Source organism: Lithobates pipiens, unplaced genomic scaffold (assembly GCF_037356315.1).
Source record: "Lithobates pipiens isolate NorthernLeopardFrog02 unplaced genomic scaffold, aLitPip1_a1.2 Scaffold_16, whole genome shotgun sequence".
In the NCBI taxonomy this organism is placed as follows: Eukaryota; Metazoa; Chordata; class Amphibia; order Anura; family Ranidae; genus Lithobates; species Lithobates pipiens.
This window is the reverse complement of record NW_027507748.1, coordinates 225,759,482-225,778,922: the sequence shown is the minus strand read 5'-3', so window position 1 is coordinate 225,778,922 and position 19,441 is coordinate 225,759,482. Positions and strand designations below refer to the sequence as shown.

The following is a 19,441-nucleotide window of genomic DNA, read 5'->3' as shown; positions in this document are numbered from 1 at the left end:
TTATTTTTTTCACAAAGTTGTCACTAAATGATATATTGCTCACGCATGCCATGGGCATATGTGAAATGACACCCCAAAATAAATTCTGCTGCTTCTCCTGAGTACGGGGATACCACATATGTGGGACTTTTTGGGAGCCTAGCCGCGTACGGGGCCCCGAAAACCAAGCACCGCCTTCAGGCTTTCTAAGGGCGTTACAGTTTTGAAGGCCATAAAATGCCAAGATGGCACAAACCCCCCCCAAATGACCCCATTTTGGAAAGTAGACACCCCTAAATTTAGGGGTACACTAGTGAGACTAGGTAATAAATGGCGGGTGCCCTGAAACTATAAAAAAAAATAACTAACCAACCAGCGTCACCTGTAACAGTTATATGGTGATCACTGGTGAAAGGGTTAACTAGGGGGCAATCAGGGGGCTTTATGCGGTAGTATATGGGGGTCCCTGCCGCTATAAAAAGCTGTGGTGAACCTAAATACCTACCTGCCTAACTAGCGTCACCTGTGACACTAATACAGCGATCAGAAAAACGATCGCTTATTAGGCTGGGTTCACACTGGAGCGATGTGGGAACGCCACGAATGCGCGGCGGGTTCCCGCATCACATGCCTCCCGGCGGCAGTTCACACTGCCCTATGCGAACTGCTGGGAGTGTCAGTGAAATGTTAATGACACCCCCAGATCAGTTCGCATATCGCAGTGCGATCTGCAAACTCGGATCGCATGGTGTGAACACCCATGCGATCCGATTCTGCTGCGGACCAAAAAAAGGGTCCCGTGCGAGTTTGCGGCGGGTGCGACACGAATTCAGCCATACTATCTGTATGGCTGAACTCGAATCGCACAGAGATCGGATGTGATTTGCACTGCAGTGCGGATCACATTCGTTCTCATAAACCGCTGCAATGTGAACCCAGCCTTAGTGACACTGGCGAGGGGGGGGTGATCACGGGGTTAAACCTTTATTGGGGGGGTTAGGGGGGCACATTAGAACTAAAGGGGGCTAACCCTAACTGCCCTAACAGTTATTACAGTCACAAATGACACCAATGCAAAAAAAAAAAAAGCAATTGGTGTCACTGTAACTGGGGGGGGGCAGGGGTAATTGGGGGGTGATCGGGGGGTAAAGGGGGGGTGTGAGTGTGCCTGGCATGTTCTACTGTGTAGTGTAGTGCTTGTGCAACTCACCGATGCTCTCTCCTCGGTGCCGGAACGAAAAATACCGACACGGAGGAGAGAATACATCACTTCCTCTCCTGTGTTTACATTACAGGAGAGGAAGTGATGTCACGGGACATTTTCATTCGTCGGGAGCGATCGCGAGGGGGTGGCCATGAATGAATGGCCGTCCCCTCATCCGGGATCGCTCCCGAACGAATACCGACCGCCGCAGGCACCGGGCGGGGGCCCGATCGGGCCCCCGACCCGCGGCCAGGCAAGGACGTACATGTAAGCCCTTATGCCTGCCCGTGCCATTCTGTCGACGTACATCGTCGTGCGGCGGTCAGCAAGTGGTTAAAAAAGGACAGTTTGTTTGTGAGTTGGCAGGTACATTTCAAAAATACAATGTCAAATTAACAAGGGACAACATAGTTGTATCTTTGATTTTTAAAAAAAATACAAGATAATAATGGTGTTGTGGTAACTTGACACACAAAACAACCAAAAAAATGATGGAGATCACTAGAAAAAAAAAAATGGATTTTTTAAAAACCGCTTACCTGTAAAATCGTTTTCTTGGGAATACATCACGGGACACAGAGCCTTTGATAATTACTTAGTGAGTTAGTCACATCAGGTGACTGGACACTAGCAACCCTAATTACAAGGCAAGTTCCTCCCCTATATAACCCCTCCCATATGGAGAGTACCTCAGTTTTGTAGCAAAGCAATAAGTACCCCAACGTATAATCCTGAAGAGGGACGGGAGCTCTATGTCCCCTGATGTATTACCAAGAAAAGGATTTTACAGGTAAGCTGTTTTAACAAAAAAATCCTATTTTCTTGTTCATACATCACGGGACACAGAGCCTTTGATATTTACTTAGTGGGATATCCCAGAGCAATGCCCAAATTTGAGGGGAGGGAGACAAAGATCAGAAAACATAGACCGCCAACGGACAAGAGGACCTATGCTGCTGCCTGCAGCACACTGCGCCTGAAAGCGGAATCCTCATGTCCTCTTACATCCATCCACCTTACAAAATCTGGTGAATGTATGGACTGAAGACCAAGTTGCAGCCTTGCAGATCTGAGCCATGGAGGCCTGGTGATGCACTGCCCATGAAGCACTAACTGCTCTAGTTGAATGCGCTTTAACCTAAAGGAGGAATCTTTTTCTTTACACCATAAGCCTGAACAATAAGCCTGTCGAATCCATCTAGAGATAGTGGGTTTCGGCACTGCCTGGCCCTTTCTATGACCTTCCGGCAGCGCAAACAAAACATCAGCTTTTCGTATCAGAGCAATCACTTTCAGATAAACCTTGACTGCTCTTACTACCTCAAGAGAGTGTAATAACCTTTCTTCCGCAGAATACGGACCCGTACAAGGACGGTAGGACAACATCTTGGTTCAGATGAAATCCTGATACCACCTTAGGCAGCAAAAAGCTGTTAATTCGGATACCCCTCTAGCAGAGCATATGACAACAAGAAACTTGATCTTCTGGTCAAAAAAACCAAAGGAATATGGCGTATTGGTTCAGAAGGCTGTTTTTGTAAAAACAGACCATTCAAATCCCACGGGCACAAGGGAGACTCAACTGGCGGAATTAAACGCGACACCCCTTGGATAAAAAGCCCGGACTAAGGAATGAGAGGCGAGTGGCCTCTGATAAGGCCGAGAACAGGCCCTTGATGTGCTCAAGGCCAGTTTCATTTCTACCCCTAACTGTAGAAAGGCGACACTTCTGCCACTGGCATACCTTTAAGGATGCCAACCCCTGGATTCATGCCAGGATAGACAAGCCTGGAGGCCGGCCCCTAGAATTAACCAGAGTAGAGAGAATTGGACCCGAAAGCCCACGACTTTTCAGAATGCCCAGGTATCAACAGTCAAACCATTGAATTTAGATTCCGTAAGGAAGGATGGAATACTAGTCCCTGTGAGAGCAGGTCTAGGCATAGCGGAAGAATCCACAGTATTCCTACCGCCATCTTTACGATTTCTGTATACCAGGGCCCTTCTGGGCCAGGCTGGAGCCACCAGAATAACCGGTTACTTCCCCGCCCCGATCCTCTGAAGAAGACACAGAAGGAGCGGAACCAGGGAAAACACCTAGGTCAAAGAGAACTGATCCCAAGAAATTTTCAATGCATCTGTTCTGCGTGCTAGTGGACCCTTTGTTCTTGACAAAAAAAATCGTCCGGCTTCATGTTGAACCTGGAGGCTAGAAGATCTACATCCAGGGTACCCCATTTCTGTCATATAGCCTGAAATATGGAGGGATGTAGAGACCATTCTACTGGACACAGCTGCTAGCGGCTTAGATAATCCGCCTGCCAGGATTTCCATCCTTGGAATGAAGGCTGCAGATAGGCAAGGAACATGCCTCTCTGTCCAAACAAAAATGGTTCACCTCCCTCTGGGCATTCGGACTCCTGATGCCTGCTTGATTGATATAGGTCACTGCTGTAGCATTGTTGGATTGTATCCAGACAGGACAGCCTTGTGACCTGTAAGTCCAGGCCCTGAGGGCCAAACGTACTAAATCTCCAGAATATTGACAGACAGGAAGCATTCGGTTTGGACCACTTTCCTTGGAGCAAAAGCTCTTCTAGAACTGCACCCCAGCCAATAAAGCTGCCATCCGTAGTTACCACTTTCCTGGTGACTGGAATAAAAAAATTTTCCTGTAGACTTTTGGCAAACAACCACCAACTGAGGCTCTTACGTACTTCTAATGTCAGGCTCCTGGGAAAAACTAAGGCTTGGCTCCTCTTACTCTAAGCAGATGGTATGCTGTTCAGTAATGGCTTTGAGTGAAAACTGGGTGAAAGAAACAGCCCTAAATGAGGCTACCATCTTCCCAAACAACCTCATACAAAAGGCAAATGGTCTATCCCTTGCTTTGCCCACTTGGGCCAGATCTTTATGGTCTTGGCCTTTGATTCAGGTAAAAGATACCCTGCTTTGGGCTGTCCCCAAATAGCCTCCATAGGGGCTAGAAAGACCATGCTGGACACACTTAGGTCCAGCCATGGTACCGACTGATCTATCAGCAGCAGACTGCCTTGGTATGCCATTACAGCTATACCCTGAGCCCTTTAGACCCACTAGAGGTGGGCCCTAGCAGTATATAAAAGACTTGAGCATGGTGGCAAACCACAAGGGCAAGCCTACCAACCAGAAGAGGTGCTGTTTCCCTGTGAAATGCAGACAAGTTCTGAAAACACATATGCAAACGATTCTCCATATGTGTAATTGGTAAGAGTTAACGTCATATGCCTCAAAAGAAGCGTGCATTCATGGAAGCAGGAATTTTCTATAATATGTTTAAAACAAAACGTGTGTGCTATACACACACGCATACCTATAGCACGTGTGCTATGGAACGGGCACCTTGCAAGCAAGCATGCATCTCTGCATGTTTAATGCAAGATTACACATCCTGTATCCAGGCAGACATGTATTCCTATGCGAACATAAGGAATCCTGTATAAATAAGGAGGCTAAATAAACATGCCTCATTATGCAACCATGCAAATCTAGGTGATCATGCAACCCTAGGTGATCATGCATTCTTATGCGATTCAGCATCTTTTATGTGACCAAACATTCTATGCATTATAAGCACTACTGTGCGGACAAGTACCCTTGTGAGACCAAGGACTCTTGTGTGATCAAGCACCCCTGTGCGATCCAGCATCTTTATGCAATCAAGCATCTTTATGTGATTTTAAGCATTTCTGAAAAAAAATTGCTTCTCTGCGTGACCAAGTATCCTTGGGTAATCAAGGACTCTTGTGAGGTCAAACACCCTGGTGTGAACCCACAACTTTATGCACCCAAGCATTCTTATGCAATTTAGGCATTTCTGTAAAAAACAAGCCTTTCTGCGTGAGAAAGTATCCCTGGGGAAACAAAGACTCTTGTGGGGTCAAGCACTCTTGTGCACCGTGGTATCTTTATGCAAACAGGCATTTATGCATTTTTTCTGCATTTCTGTGCAAATAAGCACTTAACGATTAAGCATTCTCATGCGATTATATAAGTCCACCAAACAGAAAAAAACATGCATCTCTATGTGTATTACATGTTCTGCCACATGCATTTTGTACACTCCCGCACTCATGTATTTAGCTGTTTGTGTTAGCAACAATTTACACAGAACCGTGTACAGCACCTAGTATACCCAGATGGTCTCCCATCCTGGTACTAACCAGGCCCGACCCTGCTTAGTCTCTGAGATCAGACGAGATTGGGCGCTTTCAGGGTGATATGGCCGTAGGCATCTCAGCAGTTGTGCGTTTGGCTAGTTTGTAAGCAAGCATCTGCATGAGGACCTTGTGGAGGTTCTACACCCCTTTGTAGTGATGGAGTGACTTGGAAAGGTACAAGAAGCCTATGGGAATTTAAGAAAAAAAACAAGTAGGAAACAGAGGCTTCGCTGTCTAGGCTGAGGGTAAGTTATACGAATCATGAATCTCTGAAAAAGATTGCAGCTACAACTCCAGAGCTTGTGAGGTCTGATAACTCCGCCTTGTCAGATTGCACCTGTTCCCTGTCCCCTCATGGTGATCTTTCATCATCAGATTGTTGATCCTCTTGATTGAGGGTAGGGGAAGGGGAACTACCCCAATTTCTGCCCTCTTGTAAGGATGCTGTGATTAAGCAGCTAATGTCTCCTGTACGCCACACATTGCAAATGCAAACAACCGTCTTTAAAAGGGCTGCAATGTTAGGAGAGGCTGCAGGCATGACAGGGGCAATGGCTCATGATGTGCGGCTGCCTCCAGTCTTTCAGGGGGAGATAGAACCCTTAGATCTAGGCTCTTTTACCTGCCCCTGAAGCCCTCTTATGGGGAGACATAGTCCTAAGCTGACAAAAGCAGAGGTACTAGTATAAATGCAATCTTATTAATCTTCATGCATAACAATGCACCATCTCGTGCTGCAAAGAATACTTCTGCATCAATGACTGCTATGGGGATAAAAGGAGAGAAAGTCATGGTGTGGCCTCCATCCTCCCCTGACCTCAATCCTGAGAACCTTTGGCGCATCCTCAAGCAAAAGATATATGAGGGTGCGAGGCAGTTTACATCCAAACAGCAGCTCTGGGAGGCTATTCTGACATCTTGCAAACAAATTCAAGCAGAAACTGTCCAAAAACTCACAAGTTCAATGGATGCAAGGCTTATGAAGCTGCTATCAAATAAGGTCCTGTGTTAAAATGTAACGTGACCTGTTAAAAATGTAAAATGTTGTTCAAAGTTTGATTGAAATAGCTTTTGATTTCAGTAAATATGCTGCAAACACAATAAATGACAATTTTCAGTTCTCTACAACCTATAAAGTGTTTTGAAATTTACCGTGCATAATAATTTGGAACAGTGCGTGGTAAGTTGTTTATTTAGAAAAAATTTTTTTATCATTAGGAGGTTTGTTCAATAAAATTTGAATTGTACGCTTAATAGTTGATAACATGAGAATTATGCTGACTGTTGTTTACATCAATTATTTAGGTAAGTGAGAAAAATATCATTGGCATAATTTGGAACAGGGTGTAGTCTGCACAACCTGATGCCGAGTAGGTGACTTAGATATGCCTGGACCCGAACCCATTGAGATGCTTACTGCTCACAGCTCTGTGTCCCACCGCTTACAGGGCTCTGGCGTTCTGGGCTTTTAAAAACAGCCGCCTTGTGCCTGCACACTGATGCGCCATGCATGGCACTAGGAACAACACCTCTCTCCTTCCCCACCGAATCCACCATAAAAGCGCACGTAGGACCAACATGGCGGCGGCCAGGGGTGAGGAGACAACCGGAGGACTACATGGGACCCTCTAGACTTTGTGGAATCCCCCTTTCAGATCATGTGGCAGAGCCTGCAGCGGAGGAGGTGAGCGGCTTCACATACCGGCTTCACTGAGCGCGTATCCTGGAAGGCATGTAAGTATACACCAGGTATGTCTCTTACTCCCTCTATTGGTGGTAAACAGGTAAGACATGCAAACTACTCATGGAAGATAATCCATAAGGTGTATACTTAGGATTGTCTTCAGTTTCCTTATCCCAGCCGAAGGAATACTGAGAACAGACAGATTGTGCCAACCTTCAGGGTTCTGGGTCCCTACTTACAGGATTCTCTTCCCTGGACCTGTAGAAGACTCTGCCAGAAACTTTTCAAGCAACTTTTAATTTGTGCCACAAAGTGCTGGATACCAGAGCCCAGTCCTCAGAGAGAGACATTGCAGGCAAAACCTTGTTTCTTCTTTCATGAGGCCCAGGTAGTATCCAACTTAGGCGTTTTTATTGGCACAAGGCATGGATCCAGTTGTACAGCTCCTAGGCCCTCGCAGAGACCATCAAACAGAGCTTCTTCTTAGCACATCTTTAACGTGACCAACCACCTTAGACACTGGTGAAAAAACTGAGGTTGCCAGTGTCCAATCACCTGATGGTGACTATCTAACCCACTAAGTAATTATCAAAGGCTCTGTGTCCTGTGATGTATGAACAAGAAAAAAAGATTATCCTGGAGATCACTAGAAAAAAAAAAAAAAAAGATCATTCTGGAGTTTATGAGAGAAAAAAAAACAACAAAAAGAAAGATTCAGGAGTTCACAAGAAATAATAAAAAATCAGTTTGTCAGAACTCAGTGAATATCAGCAGGAAAGCAACTTCATTATTATAGCATTATAAAAAAGAAGAGAATGCGCTGCATTGAGATATTTCAAAATTGGGCCAATTGTCGGGAAGAGGCCCTTGTCCTCATCAACTTGGGGACAAGGTGCTTTGGGGTGGGGGGGCCACAGGGCACCTCACTTCCCCAAAGCACCCACCCCCCATGTTGAGGGCATGCGGCCTGGTACGGTTTGGGGGGGGGGCGCTTGCACCTCGCGGGCAGGTGCTGTAGCTGCCCTTGCCTTGTATTTGGTCCTTCGGACCAGCATACAGATGAACGGGCTTCCCAATAGGAACTTGTGTCGGCAGACCAAGATTTAAAACATGTTCTATTCCTAGGTCTGTCTGACTTTTGGGAAGAAAAAGTCAGACGAAGCCCACACACGATCAAATTGTCCGACGGATTCTGGTCCGCCGGACCAAGTCTGCCGGAAAGTCCGATCGTGTTTATGCGGCATTAGATTTCGCCAAGAGGCAGTGCAAATCCATGTCTACAGACTGTTGCTGCGACAAGAGAAGTTTAGATGTTTACTGACCTCTGCAACTAGTAAGAAAGACATTGGCAAGTTCAGGCCTGTTTTAAATTGAAAAGTTCTAAATTCCTTCAGCGAGGCTCTCCTTTCTGAGTGGAATCAATCCAGATGGTCATTTATGTTATTACCAGTTTATGGGATTCACCATAGACTTTTCCAATTTTTGTTTTCCCATTATTGTTCCGCTGCACCTTTGGGGTGTTAGGATTTTTCATGACCTTGACAAATTCCTAATCCTAGTGGACTAGATTGCTATCCGGAGATCTCACACAGCTCTGACACTAGAAACTTTGAAGCATTATGGGTGGCTAGTAGGGATGAGCTCGGTGTTCGACTCGAACATGGGCCGTTTGCCTGTTTGGCGAATTCAGAACTTTGTGGACCGTTCGCACCATATTCGTGTGGCGCGAATGGCCCACAATGCACTACGCTATCGCAGTGCATTGCTGGATCATGATTGGCCAAGCATGCACTGTGACCCCGCATGCTTGGCCAATCACAGCGCCGGCAGTGAGGAGAGCCATCCTGCCTGTGGCCAACTATAGCTCAGGGGGGTTTAGTACACGCCCCACACTATATAAGGCTGCCAGGCTTGTGTAGTGTGTTGGCGTGCAGGGAAAGAGCAAGATAGGCAGGGACAGTGTATTTTTGCTTGGGAACCTAGCGATGTTAAAGTGGGTGTTGTGTGCCTCCTGCACAGTATACACCTGAAGCTGCCCCTTATTGCTGGTGTTGTTCTGTTTCTGTAACACAGGCATCTGCAGCATTTACAGTTGCTGTTGTGTGCCTCCTGCACAGTATACACCTGACGCTACCCCTTATTGTTGGTGTTGTTCTGTTTCTGTAATACAGGTATCTGCAGCAGTTAGAGTGACTGCTGTGTGCCTCTTGCACAGTATACACCTGAAGATACCCCTTATTGCTGGTGTTGTTCTGTTTCTGTAATACAGGCATACTATAGACACCCCCCACGCACGATATTTAAAGGAATATTTCACTTTTTTTTTTCATTTTAATCGTCATTAAAATCAGTGCTCCCGAAAAATCAGCCATTTAAAAAAAATTTTTTTTGCATTGATGCATGTCCCCTGGGGCAGGAGCCGGGTCCCCAAACCCTTTATAGGACAATATCTTGCATATTAGCTTTTAAAATTAGCACTTTTGATTTCGAACGTTCGAGTCCCATAGACTTTAATGGGGTTCTAAAGTTTGTATGAATTTTAGGTCCGTTCGAAGGTTCTGGTGCAAACCGAACCGGGGGTGTTCGGCTCATCCCTAGTGGCTAGTCAATGTACAGAAATGTCAACTGAGACTGACCCAAGATCTGGGAAATCTAAGGTTGTTTTTAAGGGCTACTCAGTGTAAAGTTAAATTGCCTACATGGAAAATTCAGATGGCTGTTTATGAGAAAGCTATTATGACCACAGGGGATTGCTTGAGGGTCCCAGGTTTGCTCCTTGCCACATTCCCAGCCATCATGTGGTCCAGGTAGCGCCTAAAGGTTTTTTTAGTACCACACTAGGGGACCATACAGTATTCAATATAATTGTACAATCATCTGTAGTTGTACCCTCAACTGTTTAGTGCAGGGGCATATTGTAAAAATGAAATGAGTTATATAGGTGTACATATCTATTACACAGTAAATCAAAAAGGAGATTGTAGAATGAGAATGTATAGTGTATGGTCAGTTTTATTCAAACAGTGGAACTATAGCTTGATTTCCTAAGTTATTTTCTACTGTTGGGGTGAGATTCTCTAGCCTGGAGGGCAATGAAGTCCAATTTGTCTATGGGCAGATCTCTAGGCCACACATCAGATGTTGCTCTGATAATGGATGCAAGTAGGACAGACTGGTGGTGCATTGCCTGTAGAAATTAGCACATGGCTCTTGGAAATTACAAATTTAAAAGCACCTGTGCAGAGTGAAGGAAATACTGAAAACATGACATGGGTTCTTGAGGATTGAGGTTGAGAAACACTTATGGCTATGAGAACACTTTGGTTAAGGCCATGGGTTTCAAACCCCTCATCCAAGAAGGGGTGGTGTAGAATCCCCTTTGGCAGGCAATTCCTGTTTTGGAGATACACTTGAAACAGCCATTAGCAAGATGACAGCTGAAAAGTCAAAGGGTTGGCCAAACATAGGCCTTGCTTAAAGAAAATTCCACTATAGACATCTTCACCACATATATTCATGAACCCCAAGACAGGAGTTCCACTAGAGAGGGAGGGAGAACATACAGGTGGTAACAAGATTATGGTTGAGTCAGTAGAGGGTTCCAAAGTTGTAAGAACAGTCAACCAGAGACATACTTGGCAAGTTTTCAAAGACAACCACCAGACAGATCCAAACAAAGATTCCATTGACAAGAGTTTCTGCAGCAGTACTTGTGTACTCTATTACAAAAGGTCATAGTGACAATTCCAGAAGATCTGAAGTGTCATGGTAACTACTTTCTAATGTTCAAAACATATTGGTGAAGACAACCAGTATTCAATCTACTAAGATTGAACAAGCATATTTACAGAAATAAATACTGTAAAGATTGTGATTTTATCTATACATCCAGGGAATTTAAAGGGTGAAAATCTTTGGAGTGTTTTTCATTTTTATTGGTATTGATGAAGTACTGGAAGCAGAGTTCCATTCTCTAATCCTGTATGGAGAGGTTACCATACATGCACATATTGACCTCTATGACTGAGGCTCTACTGTCTGTTAAGCCTTTCTGATTTCAGGGTGGAGGTGTTTTTGTTCTGGGGTTCACAAATGAAAACACATGTGCAATAAATACAATGCTGTTTTTTTTATTTGTGGCACAGTGGTGAAAGATTAGATCTATGAAGGCCACAGTGAAGAAGTCTCATTGCTATCTCTGCAGCTTTTTGTGTGTATCTGCATATGCATTTGCGTATCTTCACGTACCTGTGCACTCTGCTTATCAGTGCTTTGTAAGATTTGTAGTATTAGCATGTGTCTGCAGTTCACCTGCCTACCTACAAAAGTCATAGTAGCAATTGTAATGAATCTGATGGTGAGGTGAAGAAGAATGTATGACTGTCTCAGTGACATTTTATTATTTGGCACCCCACATCCAATTACTGGTTAAATCTTGGTGCCTTAACCTCTGCAACATTTCCAGAATTCACCCCTTCCTAACTAATGACACTGAGCGGGTAAATGGAATCGCCATTTATTTATAAACAATTTTGTCATGATTATCAAAAACATGTATTCTGATTAAGCAAGAGTATTTGTTTCAAATACACAGGATGTGTTTATAAACTGTCTTGATAGTGTCCAAATGCCAGTCACACCTCCAGCTGTGAATGGGCATTTTCCCAGAGAATCTGGAAGTGACACCTAGGTGCGAAGTGACCATCCCTTTGTGAATATAAATACAATTACAACTTGATTAGACCTTCAAAAAGACTCACAAGACTCCCCCCCCCCCTTTTTAGAGTGTATAAATATAGTCAGATGCCCAGCTTTAGGCAGAATATATTTGAATGTATACCATGCACTGTACAAAGTTTGTTCTCCATGCTTATGGATAGCTACATGCCTGTATATTAAAACACATCATTTTGAATTTGGCTTCAGCAGTCAACGTTACTGAAAGCCCTTAAGTTCTGGGTTTTCCCCTAGCAATTGGTCCTTCGAATGCCGGAAAAGATACTCTACAGACACCACTGAGACACGGAACAGGACAACACAAGCTGGGAATTCACTTCTGCTGGCTAAGGTAAGCTAACTTTCTGCTTACTGTGACTTCCCCTTGTGCTGTACTGATTTTTGTAAGTCGATGTCACGTAGAAGTACTCTTTCCAAGAACCTTGACTGTTGAATTTTGTTATTTTTACGTTTCCTTTTTACTTTCCATACTATCTGTACTTATTACTGTCCTTGCAAGTGTGTGTTCTGTGTGAATGACTTGCCCTATTTCAGGTGCAATGTGTGCTTAGCTAGGATTTTTGCATTTCCTGCGTCTGGGTGACCAGCCAGGTCAAGAATCGGGTCTTCGGACTCAAGGGATCATTCATAGGCTGTGGCTGATAAGGTACTATGTGTGGTGAGGCCCTGGTTTATTGCTGAGGGTGACGGCCTGCTTAAAAAACAGTGCTGCTTGAAACCATAGTACCAGTTTTGAATGAAATTCTATTATTCTATTCACTTCTGCGTAGTTCTACATAAAACTACCCCATAAGCAGAAGTACTATCTCTCCTATTCTGCACAGTGCCTATAAGCTGATGTAGAAGACTTTAGGGAAACATAACTGTCAGATTCTATACTCTAGAACTTCCTCCTTTTGAGATTTTAAAAAAAAAATTTTTTTTTACATTCTCGAACTGTTTTTAATCTGCCTATGTGACCTCATTAATTGATTTTCAGTCTGTGTGGCTGATTTCTGCAGTGTATAGTCTGGTATAAAACCTTGGCCAGGATTGGGGGCCAGATAATACAGTTCCTGCTATTACCTGGGTTCACTGTGTCTGTGTGACGTGGGAACCTAGTAATAGATTAATTCTTCAGGAAGTCTCATCACCGTGTGAGATGGGGAATTGTGCCACCGCGTACGCCTCAAAGGAGGATCTGTGTGATCCCATTGTGAACCCTTCCTGGTCTGCCAAAGATTATATGATATATAACTTTGGAGCAGGGACGGTTCGTCCCCTGAAGAAATGGAACAGAGGCACACAAGGGTTTATACCTCTAGAAGGGAAGCTTGACCCTAAGTTCTGGAATGAATGTAAAAAATACTATCCAAGTACTTTTAAAACAAGGAAAGACAAGCAGGCATTAGATAAATGGATGCGTGCAAGTGAGCAGTGTCAAAGCATGTTGAAAATGAGATTGAAAGAAACCTACTGCCCTGTGAGAAAGTTATATGAATACAGTGCTGAAGAGCCTGATGACAATATTGCTAAAATGACTGTAAGCAGATTATACCCTACATTACCACCCCCACCTACCTATAGTGATCAAAGGGCAGCGAACAATTCCTCTGTGTATGATTTATCAGCACCCCCACCCCTACCCCCCCATCCAGAAACAACAATAGGTGCAGATTCTACTATACCACTAGCAGAGGGGTTCTCAGACATCCTAACTTCCTCCCCATCAGGGAGACCTGTGATAACACATCAGCCTCCCATGTCCCCTATTTCAGCCAATCAATCAAATTTTTGGGGGCCTGTGAGAACTCAAACGATAACAGCAAATGATGGGGCAAGGACTACTGTCACCTGGCATGTCCCCATCACTAACTCTGATTTACAGATAATTATAGAAACCATGCCTGATCCTAAAAGAAATCCACATGCTTTCACTAAAAAGATGAAAGCATTACAAATTGCTTACCAGTGTTCAGCATATGATATGTACAGAGTTTGTTGTGCATGCCTGGGTGTCCAAATCACTAATCAAGTTATTAATACCAGTGGCAGTCTTAAAGAACCTATACCAAGTACTGATGTGAAAGAGGGTGAGGAATGGATTAACATCTTCTGTATGCAAGTACAAAAACAATACAAGGGGGGTGATTGGGCTGGTCTATTACAAACAACCCAGGGTGCGAATGAGACATGTGATATGTTCTTTCAAAGGATGAGTGAGCATGTTGCTGCATGTTGTCAGAATGCAAATGAGGAAGTGATTGATGGTATCCTTAGAAGTGCTTTGATGAGCGGGTTTAACAAAAAAGTGAGTGACAGAATAAAGATGATAAGACCAGAATGGAGGACAATGGGGTCCTTTTCTATAATGGATTTGGCTAGAAACATAGAACGAGATATAGAGGATAAAGAGAAAGCCAGACCACAGAGAGTAATGTATGTAGGTCCTAATGGTAAATTTGTACCTGAAAATAGTGGTCATAAAAAAAATACAAAACATTTTAAATTACGAAAACATGATCCCTCTAATGTGACGTGTTACAGATGTCGGAAAAGGGGCCATTATGCCAGACATTGCAAGAATGATCAAGCTAAACCTCAAAATGAACCTGAACTAGAACAAAGGGAGTCCTCTAACCTGGGTAGATATTGACAAGAAGGCCAACCAGTGTCTAATAAAGCTTTTGAGAAAATTATGTATGCTGATGTTTCTCTCAAAGGTAATAACAGTCAAGATGCTTTTATACCCCTTACTTTTTCTAATTTTCCACATGTTAATTTTGACTGTTTGGTGGATTCTGGGGCGGCCAAAACGGTTCTAAAAGCAGAAAATATACCTTCTAGTATACTGACAGGAAAAATAATTAATGGAATTGGACTGGGAGGAGTTCCATGCCCACTTCAAGAAACCAAACCTGTTAAACTGAAATTAGGAAACCAAACAGAGATCATTACTAGTCTTAGTGTCCTCATCTACTCCTGAGAATCTTCTAGGGGCGGATGTGTTGTCACAAATACAGGCCTGCATTCAGTATACACCTGATGGGATTAAAGTAACAACCCCCCTATCTGATGAGGTGTTAAATCAAGCTTCTGCTGCCATACTACTAGCTAAATGTGTAGATACAGCTGACATTCCTGACTTGAGTCAAGTACCTGAAACTCTATGGGCAATTGACAGGTATGATGTTGGATTGTTGAATGTGACACCTGTACATGTCAAACTAAAGGAAGGAGCTCACCTTCCACGTAAGCCCCAGTATCCCCTGAATCCACAACAGATAGAAGGGATACAATTACAACTTGACCGATATCTGGAAAAGGATGTAGTTGCCAAATGTACTTCACCTGCAAATACTCCTCTATTTCCAGTTAAAAAAAAGGGTGAACCAGGACAACCAACTGTATACCGGTTGGTACATGATTTAAGGGAGGTAAATAAGCTAATAGAAGAAGATACTCCTATTGTTCCAAATCCACACACTCTGCTGACTCAAATTCCTCCCACAGCTACCTGTTTTTCTGTTATTGATTTGGCTAATGCACATTTTTCTGTTCCTATTACCATAGAGTGTCAGCATTATTTTGCATTTACTATGGCCGGGCAGCAGTATACCTGGAAGAGGCTCCCTCAGGGTATGGTAAGCTCCCCCTCAGAATATAATGCTGCATTATCCCAAATCCTATCTCAGTGGAAACCAAAACACAGTGACACAGTCCTACTTCAGTATGTTGATGATCTTCTTTTGTGTTGTAGGGTTCAGTCCACTTGTAAAGAAGAAACCATTAGCTTACTGATGTTTCTAGCACAGACAGGGAACAAGGCCTCTAAGCAGAAACTCCAGTTTTGTCAAGACAAGGTTGTTTTTCTTGGTCACTGCATTTCCGCAGGCAGTAAACACCTAACAGCCCAACGTGCCCAGCTGATCAGAGACTACCCTTTGCCAAGAAATAACAGACAGTTGAGAGCCTTTTTGGGACTAGTGGGATATTGCAGAGACTGGATTCCCAATGCATCACAGTTAATGGCCCCTCTGTATGCACTTACAGCAGTTGAAAGGTTTACCATTGAAAAAACTCATCAAGAAGCCATGCAACAACTACAACTGGCAGTTTCCACTGCCCCCGCATTGGCACTACCCAATTACAAAAAGGGTTTCTTCCTCTTCTGCCATGAGCTAGATGGCCAGGCATCAGGGGTTCTTACTCAGAAACACGGGGGTAAGCAAAGGCCTGTGGCCTATGTCTCTTGCGCATTGGATCATGTTATCAAGGGCTCCCCAAGCTGTGTCAGATCAGTTGCAGCTGCTGCCTTGTTGATGGACAAGGTTGCAGACATTGTGCTAGGACATTCTTAATAGGGTTCAAACTAAACATTTATCTGCTGCCAGGCTCACTAAATATGAGGTAGCATTACTGACCCCATCTAATCTCACAATTCAAAGGTGTAGTGTCCTAAACCCAGCCACCCTGCTTCCTCAACACATTACATCTGAATTGTCAGACCATAATTGCATGGAACTGGTTACATCAGAAACTGCTGGTCTCTTACATGATGTGCCTTTGCAAAACCCTGATCTTATCTTGTTTGTTGATGGTTCAAGGTTCCACACTGAGGATGGTAAGCCACACACGGGATATGCAGTAGTATCTTTGTCTGAGGTTATTTTTCAGGAAGCTTTACCACCGACTATGTCGGCTCAGGAGGCTGAGCTCTGTGCTCTTACAAAAGCCTGTAAATATGCTGTTGACTGGACGGCCAACATCTATACAGACTCAAGGTATGCCTTTGGGGGTTGCACATGATTATGGTCCTATTTGGAAATCTAGAAATTTCCTTACCTCTGCAGGAAAACCCATAAAACATTCACAGCGTGTGCAGGGCCTATTGACAGCCCTTTTGTTACCAAAACATGTGGGCATTATAAAAATTCAAGCACATACCAACGATACCTCACAGGAAGCAAAAGGGAATGCTTATGCTGACACAGCAGCAAAACAAGCTGCTCTGTTAGAAGTCACAAGCATTTTCTTGCACACAGTGTGCTTCCCAGAGGCACCGGTTTCTCTAGATGTTTTAACAAAATTGCAGGCCCAGGTATCCTGCCAAGAGAAGAATGCCTGGACCCGATCGGGTGCCACATTACATGACAATTTATGGAAAGATGATGTAGGGAAATTATGTCTTCCCCAGGTCCTTTTTCCTATGTTAGTGTCTACACTACATTCCCAAGCTCATCTTTCCAAAGGGGGTATGCAAGCTGTTATACAAAAAAATTGGATAGCTCCAGGTATAACAACAGCAATCACCAAACACACTCAGCAATGTATGACGTGTGCTAAACATAATCCAGGCACCGCCGTTAAAACACCTGTAAAATCATTTCCAAAAGCTGAATACCCATTCCAAAGGTTGCAATAGATTACATTCAGTTGCCAAAAAACGGAATATATGAGTACGTTCTTGTTTGTGTTGACATGTTTTCAGGATGGCCTGAGGCTTGGCCAGTAGCAAAAGCTACAGCAAAAACTACAGCCAAGAAACTCTTATCTGAAATAATCTGCAGGTATGGGGTCCCAGAAACTGTAGAAAGTGACCAAGGTACATATTTTACAGGTGAAATAATGCAGACCATTTTGTCCTACCTAGGGATAGAACAGGCTTTTCATACACCTTATCACCCAGAAAGCAGTGGAAAGGTTGAGAGACTGAATGGTGTCATCAAAAACAGACTGGCCAAAATTAGTGCAGAGTCAGGTAAACCTTGGACAGAATGTTTGCCCATTGTACTATATTCAGTTAGGACAACACCTCAGAGGAAAACAAATTTAAGTCCATATGAAATATTGTTTGGCTCTGTTCCAAAAACAGGATTATATTTTCCTCAACACATGCAAGCTCAGTTTGCAGATCTTACTGTGTATGTGGCAACACTGAACAAGCAATTGATCAAGACTCATAAAAGAGTGTTTTCTTCCATTCCAGATCCAAACTCAGACCCAGGAGCTCATACTCTAAACCCAGGAGATTGGGTGGTGGTAAAGAAACACGTACGAAAAGGGCTTGAACCCAAATACGAGGGCCCATTTCAGGTGCAACTAGTGACACACACAGCAGTGAAACTCCAATCCAAAGACTCCTGGATACACGCTAGCCATTGCAAAAAGGTCACAGAACCTGCAGAATGAAGGTGGTATTACTCTCATGTTTTTTTACAACACTAATCTCTGCTTTACATGTTGATCAAAATCATTATTTCTCCTTACTTAATGTAACTGCCTTTATGCTAAACAAGACCAACTGTTGGATTTGTGGGGCACAGCTAGAGCATGGTAAGCAAGGCTATCCGCTGACTACAACTCCATTTTATTGGGATAATGAGACTAGTGAGTTTAACATTAGTATTAGAGATGTATGTAAAGCCAATTTTTCTATTGAACAGTATAGATTAACACTCCAATATCCAGGTAAAGGGAAATACTGCTATAGGAGAACAGACGAGAGTACATTTGTACCGGGGAGTAATACTACCATCACAATTAGAGGTAAACAAAAAACAATCGTAATTCCTGATAAAAATACTACTGTGTATCAACTAGGGCATAGCAAATGTCAATATAAATTGAAGAATTGTACTAACACACCATCTAACTGCCAGTGTGTGAAGATCAATCAAGAAGAAATAAATTACACTGTTAATTGGACTTGTATGAATGAGCCCATGGAGGCATGGATGGAAAATGGTAATGTCAAAGTAAACGTATATGGTCGTCTTCAATGTCTGAATATAAGTGATAATCAGACTCAGAAAGATATTGTATTCCAGGCCCATTTAATGCTAAAATACTATGAGTGCAACATACTCCCCTTAAACGTATTCTTTATATGTGGAAATAATGCTTACCGATTTATCCCTAAATACTTTCAAGGCACCTGTTATTTAGGATATGTGCTTCCACAAGTAAGCTATTTTAAGCACCTCCCAACAGGAAGCTCCCAAAGGCACTATAGAAAACATAGAGAGGTACCTGTCAGCAATCATCTCCTTAAAGGGACTGATGGAGTCTGGGAAGACGGATATGTACCAGACCATTTTGATATTAGTGAAGGTGATAGATTAGCAGCTATAATACTTCCCATGTATGGCCCAGCCAGAGCTATACAAATGATAAGGAGACTGGCACGAATAATGGAAAAAATAGAGAATGAAACCACCGAAACTGTTATCCTCCTAAATGAAGAACAAAAACAGCTTCGGATAGTGGCCCTACAAAATAGAATGGCCCTCGATTACTTGTTAGCTGAACAAGGAGGAGTATGTGCATTAATTTATGACACTTGCTGTACGTATATACCTGACTATAGTATTAATATAACTGATCACATCAATAAGGTAAAAGAAGCTGTGGCAGCCTTAAGGAGAAGGCCTAAATCCATGCTTGATGGTATTTCTGATAGTATGAAGGGCTGGTTTAACAATCTTTTTGGTAATTTCGGTAAATGGCTTTCTGATATTCTGTATTCTATTGGAACTGTAGTGATGCCTTGATTGTGAACAGGTGTGGCAATAATCAGGCCTGGGTGTGGCTAGAGAAATTGAACTCAGGTGTGGACAACCACAGTTATAGTATGTTTTAACAAGGGGGGCAATCACT

At 43.3% G+C, this 19,441-nt stretch overlaps 1 pseudogene; it reads right to left on the bottom strand.

The window, feature by feature from the left end:
• Positions 1 to 5,336: 5,336 nt before the first annotated feature.
• LOC143984617 (5S ribosomal RNA) lies at positions 5,337 to 5,455 on the bottom strand (annotated as a pseudogene).
• Positions 5,456 to 19,441: the final 13,986 nt, after the last annotated feature.